At 41.9% G+C, this 7,032-nt stretch overlaps 1 pseudogene; it reads left to right on the top strand.

Moving 5' to 3' along the window:
* The window catches only part of LOC139752372 (uncharacterized), a 7,667-nt pseudogene extending 1,516 nt beyond the window's left edge, over window positions 1–6,151 (top strand).
* Window positions 6,152–7,032: the final 881 nt, after the last annotated feature.

The raw sequence follows: 7,032 nt of genomic DNA, 5'->3' as shown, positions 1-7,032 counted from the left end.
CTCTCTCTCTCTCTCTCTCTCTCTCTCTCTCTCTCTCTCTCTATCTATCTATATATCTATCTATCTATCTATCTATCTATCTATCTATCTATATATATATATATATATATATATATATATATATATATATATATATATATATATACATATATATATATATATATATATAAACCTTACGCTCAGGTAGAAAATGGACTGTGCAATAGAAAAATGAGAAAACGTATCTTGTAATTCAGAGGCGTATCTAAGGAGGAGTAAATCCAAGTTATTACGTTTGGCAACATCATCATCGTCTAGACCTGATAAAGCTAAGTCAAACCAGCACTTTCCTCCTATATCATCTGACACCTGGACTGTCTAGTGCTGTGAGGAACTTACTGGGATACAGAGATCACAAGGGTCTCATGTTCTCCTGTGCTAGTAATTCTAGGATAAAGTACATCAGTCTATCTGTGTCTGTACGAAAGCGTCTTCTCCTACGATGCCCATCTTCTGCCGCTGACCTGGTCGACCGGATGAGCACCAACGGTGAGGGAGAAGGAGGTGAAGGAGGAGGAGGAGTCAGCGAAGGGTCGTGGATACAAACCTCCGACACTTACGGCGCCTCGTCCCGTTACCCTAGGAGTGTGGACCTATCCTGCGGCGTAGAGAGGGTCGGGGTTCCTTCATAAGACGCCCTCTCGTGCTGGGGGCCCGGTCTGGTCTGGTCTGGATCCCGCAAGATTGGTAGGGTCAGCACAAAAAAAAATCCATTTCCATCGAAACTGCAACACCTCTCTATATTGCCGCCCTATGTACCGAAGCATCAATATCGCTCGAAAGTGTTGATCACAAGGCATATCTGAACGTGGTAGAGACGTGGTTCGTTCTACAACGGTGGATCTCGAATCAACACGCACCTCACAGTGGGAGATGGTCCAGCTGGCACTGCATGTCCATGAATATCTTCCTAACATACTCAGTGGATGATGGATTGGACGTGGGTCTGAAGTGGCTTGGTTACTTCGAAGCCCCAAGATTTGACGTGTTGAGGACATGGTACAACATGCAAGCAGTGTGGTGTGTTGTTATCAAGGTAAAGCGACTCTGTCTGTGTCAATATTGAACGTTAGCGATGGTCATTGATAAGAAGAAATGGTTTCATATCTTTTTTTTTCATTAACTTATCTATTTTTTTTTTCATAAACCGTATCTTCAAGTTAAACACTGAATAGACTGTAGTTTTAATGTTTGAAAAGGATGTACTAAACATTAGTTAGCATTCAGTTCAAGCTTTCCAAATGGGAAGTTATATGCACTTTTCCTGAAGTTTCTTCGCCATACATATTGAGAGGCCTGATGTAGACGTGTTGGAAGATGTTGTTCTTTGTTTCTCTATACGTGTGGCCACCTGAGCTACCTAGATAAGCCAGATAATCATACGAGAAGGTAGGGACGTACATATAGGTACACACACGCGTACACATGGGTACACACACGCGTATACATATGTATACATATGCATATACATAGGTACACACACAAGCATACATCTGGGTATACACACATATACACCTGAGTATAAACACGCATACACATAGGTACACACACATGCACCTGGGTATGTACACTCATACACATAGGTACACACACTCATACACCTGGGCATACGCAAACATACACCTGGATGTACACACACATACACCTAGGTATACACACGCATGCATCTGGGTACACACACAGGTACACATACACGCGCACGTTTACGTTTTAAGACCAGGCACGAGCTACGTGTGGATGCTGCCGCTGGACGAGGCAAGTCACCTACACACACAAACTAATTGTTCATCCTCCTTTCCGAGCACGTCACTATATGCGTACCTGTCGTAAATATATATATATATATATATATATATATATATATATATATATAAGGATTGCACACTGTATATGCACAAAGTTAATGTAATATAAATAATCATACATAAAGAACACACACACATACATACACACACGCACGACATACAGTGAAAAGGTAATCCATCAGTTCGATGACAATAAACCAGGTCCTGGTGCTGTCCCTACTTCGAAGCCTCATATTTTCGGTGCACTTTCCTGGTATGTGTGTGTGTGTGTGTGTGTGTGTGTGTGTGTGTGTGTGTGTTTATGTTCATCGTTCATCAGTGTTGCTCTTGTCGTGTTCTCGTGCTATTGTTCTTTTCTGTTCTTCCCTGTGGTGCGGCGCCTGGTAAGAACTATCGTACCATCGTAGTGTAGCAGTTCATGAGACGAATGATACCTTCCATTACCCTCAAGAAATTCCATGTGTTTCTCTCCGTTTCGCTCACCTGTGTAAGCATCCGTACAGAAGTGTGTCATCTGAATTATGATCTGATCGATAAAAGAAGATTGACGTATGATATCACGTATATTGGGAGGTTCTGTTGGTGGCTGGAGATGAATATGTTTATGTTTTCATCCGGGTCCAGATGATAGTGACGGTCGGCCATTGGCTGTGGGAAAATGACGTGGCAGCGACGCCCCGCCAAGGGGCAGCCCGGAAGATACCACACTCAACCCTTCCATCCAGGCAGCAGAAGGACGAGATTAGTCTATCGCAGGTAATCTATGGGTTGTTGCTTGCAGTGGCTTGGTTAGCCCTTGGGGCTGTTATATGATAGAGGAGTTGATGAGATGAGGCACGTCAGTAAATTAAGTTTTAACATGATAAATGAATTAGTTGTCATATAATAGATACATTTTAATGGCTTTCAAATTTGTTCTATGGAATTAAACTCGGTGTAAACCATATGAATATATAGTGCCAATGCAACGTTTTATTGATTTTCGTTTAGGATTAAAACTTTAAAAGAGAATGGAAGTGAAAACAAATCATAGAAAACAAATATTTTATAATGGATAACTAAAGAAATTTACATTTAAACAAAGATTAATGGGTTTCTACTGAACAGGCCTGATATTTACCTATTTTCCTGAAGATAGTTATAAATCTTGTTTCATATTCATTTGTATTTTTAGCATCAGCTATATGCTGTGGTAGTCAGTGGCAGACTATCGCGCTTAAGGACAATTCTCTAGGTGGAGCTTTTGCCGTATTTGATCTCTAGAACTTTTTGTAAGATTTCACGTAATATCTTCTCAAGACTGTGATCTTGCCAGTCAAGAGATCTTAATATCAATGTCTCTCTTCTCTAACAATTTTAGCTTCAGTATTTGTAACCATTCTTCAAATTTATTGTTCTGTGGCTTGGCAATATTGCTGGTGGCTCTACATGGGACGTTTTCCAATGAGTAATATCCCCCTTGTGGAATGTGGCGACCAAATATGAATACAATATTCGAAGCGTTGATGTAAAAATGTCTTATACGTGATCAAGAATCTTTTCCTATGTGAGTAAGAGCTTTCTTAATAGATCTCATAATATATTTCGATTTCTAGTTTGTTTTAATACATTGCTTTCTTGATATTGTATTCTTATCATTATGTATTGGTATGATATTAATATCATGTCCTATTCTTCTTCATCCTCATCTTATATTGACTCCATCAATCATCCCGTTTTTGTATCTTTCATTTCCTCTCACAATAGTTCGTCCTTTTACTATAACCAGTCTCTCGACCAGTCGTGTAACCTGTCTTAGTCTCCTTGTAGCAACAAATATGATCAGTGTCGCTCTTATCATTACTCCAGAGTTTAGTGTCACCCACAAACATCTTCACATTACAGTTTAAAATCTCAGTGTCTGTCATTTGCATATATTAGCGACAAAATATATCCCAAAACAGATCTTTTATCAGGTGTTAAGGACACTGCTAAGACCACGTACACTCTCACTATGCATATGGCCCATGTGACTCATGATGGTAATGGCATAACATGGTGTGCAGGTCGCTATACGAGCCGAGGGGCCGCTGGCACCTGACGACGCCAACCTTGTGAGGCTTTTGAGGCGTCATTACCTCCATCCTCCTGACGACCTTCCCTACAACCTGAAGGAGGATGGAGGAAGCAAGGACTTCCCTTACATGAACTACAAGATCATATACCCCTCCTGGACCTTCATCGATGGATCCTGCAGGATCTCTTCGCAGGACGGCCGCCCGGGTTCTTCGTCGAGCGGGGGCGCTGGACGGGGAGTTCCTCTCCAACACTCTGCAGCTGGAACGGCGTCACGGCTGGAGAGGACTGCTGGTGGAGGCGGAGAGGGAGAGCTACGCCGTCCTCAGGGGGAAGCACAGGAAGGCTTGGTCGTCCAACAGTTGTCTCGCTACCAAGCCATACCCTCACAGTGTCATCCTCACTTCCTTCAGGAAACAGGGGTACAACGCTGAGTGGCTGGAGAGAGGGGCTGCCAGGATCGAGGAGGTTGGTCGACTGTAATGAACTTTTGTAATAGTGCTGATCAACAGGTACAAGTCCTGGAACTTTTGCAACCCATTAGAACGGATGTATCTGTGACAATGCATAAGTTATAATGATAGACTCTTATTTCTGGTTGTTTATTTTTCTCGTATTATAATACCAACAGATCCTAAACGCCAGCATATCTTTAAGATGACATTACACATAGTATATTGTATTTCCTTCTCGTACCTCCAGAACGAGAGTAATATATTTCCCCTCCACTTCTCCACCAGGACCCCACCAGTGCCACAGACGGTTCAGGCTACAAGACCTTCCAGCGCGTCCAGTGTTTCCCAACGCTCACCTTCCTACTGGCGCTCAACATCTCCAGAGTCCATTTCTTCAGCCTGGACGTTGAGGGCGCCGAGATGGATATCTTACGATCATTTCCCTTCGACCAGGTGGTCATCGACGTGTGGGCCATAGAACACACGGGACTCCCTGGGAACGACTCCTTCGCTGCGTCAGGCGGCTCCTCACAGACCCTAAGGTATGAGGACCCTGAGTTCGTGGCCTTCATGGAAGCTCGAGGATACTACCTCTTCGACGTGTTCTGCTACTTGATTCCAGACTACGTGTTTGTCAGGAGGGAGAGCGAAGTCTTCCAGCGTCTTGGCGTACCACGGCATCTATGGAGGCGTCGAGGGATCTGCCTCCAAAAAGCCATCTGGGATGAAAATACGAAAGTATTCCAGCCTGCACTGCACCGGGATAGACGCCATTGGCCTGACATAGTGTTTTCGGGATGATGAAAGACGTGTGTGTCCGATCGTATCATCCATCATACCTGTCTCAACCCCATGAACCTGTCTTAACCCCTTACGTACGACCAGACGATCCTCATCTTGAACTCTCTGCGCGTCATGGTGGTTGACAAGGAAAGCACATGTGGTTGTTCTGTGGCCAAACTGTCAGATATACGATAATTTCTACCTAGTACAGAGTCTCTTGTCTCCTAGCACACGTCTCCTAGCAGCATGAGGGCAGGTTAACACCATTGTCTGCGCCACTGCAAGCGTCACTAAGTTGCTCTCACAAGTGGACGGAAGCAGTAACAAAGGTTTTGAGCCGCTAACCGTTTGTCGTCTGCATTTCTCTAAAGATCTCTCTATCCGGCCAGTCTCGGAGGACGAATGTGCAACCCTGGGAGGTAATAATAACCTGGCCATTGTCACACAAGGGTCGTACCCTAGTGCTACAGGGTCGTACAATCTTGCTGTAGAGTCGTACCCTTGTGCTTCATGGTCGTATCATTATGATCAAAAAATTCAGTGTTTGAAAATGACAAAAATAAAGGGCTTGTGCTCACTAGTTGTGGACACACACACACCTTTTAAGAAATGAAATACACTGAATATAAAACACTGAGACAACCCAACCACAAGATACTGCGCAGTAATGCCTGAGTTACATAAAGCAGTTAAGTCATTATCAGATTGTATCAGTGGCCATAGGTGCTGTTACACTCAGGATTGATAGACGGTAAACGTATTTTTTGTGATGAATGCAATTACAGGTGTTTTGAAGTCTTCAAGGGTGATTACAAGTAGGCAAAAATTGATTATTATAATCCTAGAATTATGATTATTGTTACTCTAAAATATGCAAAACAATGCCTTGGGCAGTGGAAGTGAAGTTCTTTTTCGAATCATCCCATAAGTCAAATTTACTAGTATATATTTCGGTTACATTCTTACATCTTTTGTATATTTATCTTAATGCATTGAAAAAAAAATATGTTTAAGATTAATGACATTAAAATAAACTATTTCATGAATTTTTTTTTTATCATTTTATGAAATAGTAAAAGTGTACACCCTACCCTTAGCTCTCATGTGTTGTTTACCTTAGAGACTCAGAACCACTCCAGCCAGAGTCGGAATCTGGTCGAAGGTGGTGGCAGAGGGACTTGTTTAATCGTTTTCTTGTGTGACGAGAGATCTGTGTCCTTTTCGACGCTTTGTTTCACAGTAAGTAGAAGTATTAGTAGAGCGAGAGAGATTGCAGTGAATACAGTTGAAAAGCTATGATAGATGATTAGAGTCACTTTAATGAAGTAGATACTGAGGGTAAACGATGATTTCCTCGTCGTACTTCGTTCGTTTTCTATGAAACATTGGACGCCATATGAGAGGTTAATATCGAGGTATTGTGTTAACACATGTTTATACTGTGCGTAGTATGAAGTGATCCTAGAGGTGATTAAGAAGAGATGCTAGCACACAATAGCTTCATAGTCTGAATAGTATATGAGGTGCTTTGTCGAGTGTCATCATCAGCTCTGTAGTTTTGAACGTTACAAAAATTCAGCCTAACATCTTTTTCGAAGAGTTAAACAGTCGCTTCGTTGCTTACAACAGTTTGTTGTGTTCTGTATCATTGTAAATAATACAGATTATTATAAAAAGGTAATCCTTAAGTATTATACGCTTGTGTGTATCCCTTAAACATTTGTTTATATTTCAGTGCAACTTCAGTTTCATCAGAGCGATTAAAAAACTGAGATAGGCTTTGATCCTTCTGCCGTGAAATTACATTGCCTTCGTTTCTTCCAATTTAGACCTTTTGATTTTTTTTTGTTTTAGAATGAGTATTGTATAGAACTGATATTGCCACTGTGCTGCAT

The sequence above is a fragment of the Panulirus ornatus genome, chromosome 2 (assembly GCF_036320965.1).
Source record: "Panulirus ornatus isolate Po-2019 chromosome 2, ASM3632096v1, whole genome shotgun sequence".
Classification (NCBI taxonomy): Eukaryota; Metazoa; Arthropoda; class Malacostraca; order Decapoda; family Palinuridae; genus Panulirus; species Panulirus ornatus.
Note: the sequence above shows the minus strand (reverse complement) of the source record. Positions and strands in the feature narration are given on the sequence as shown.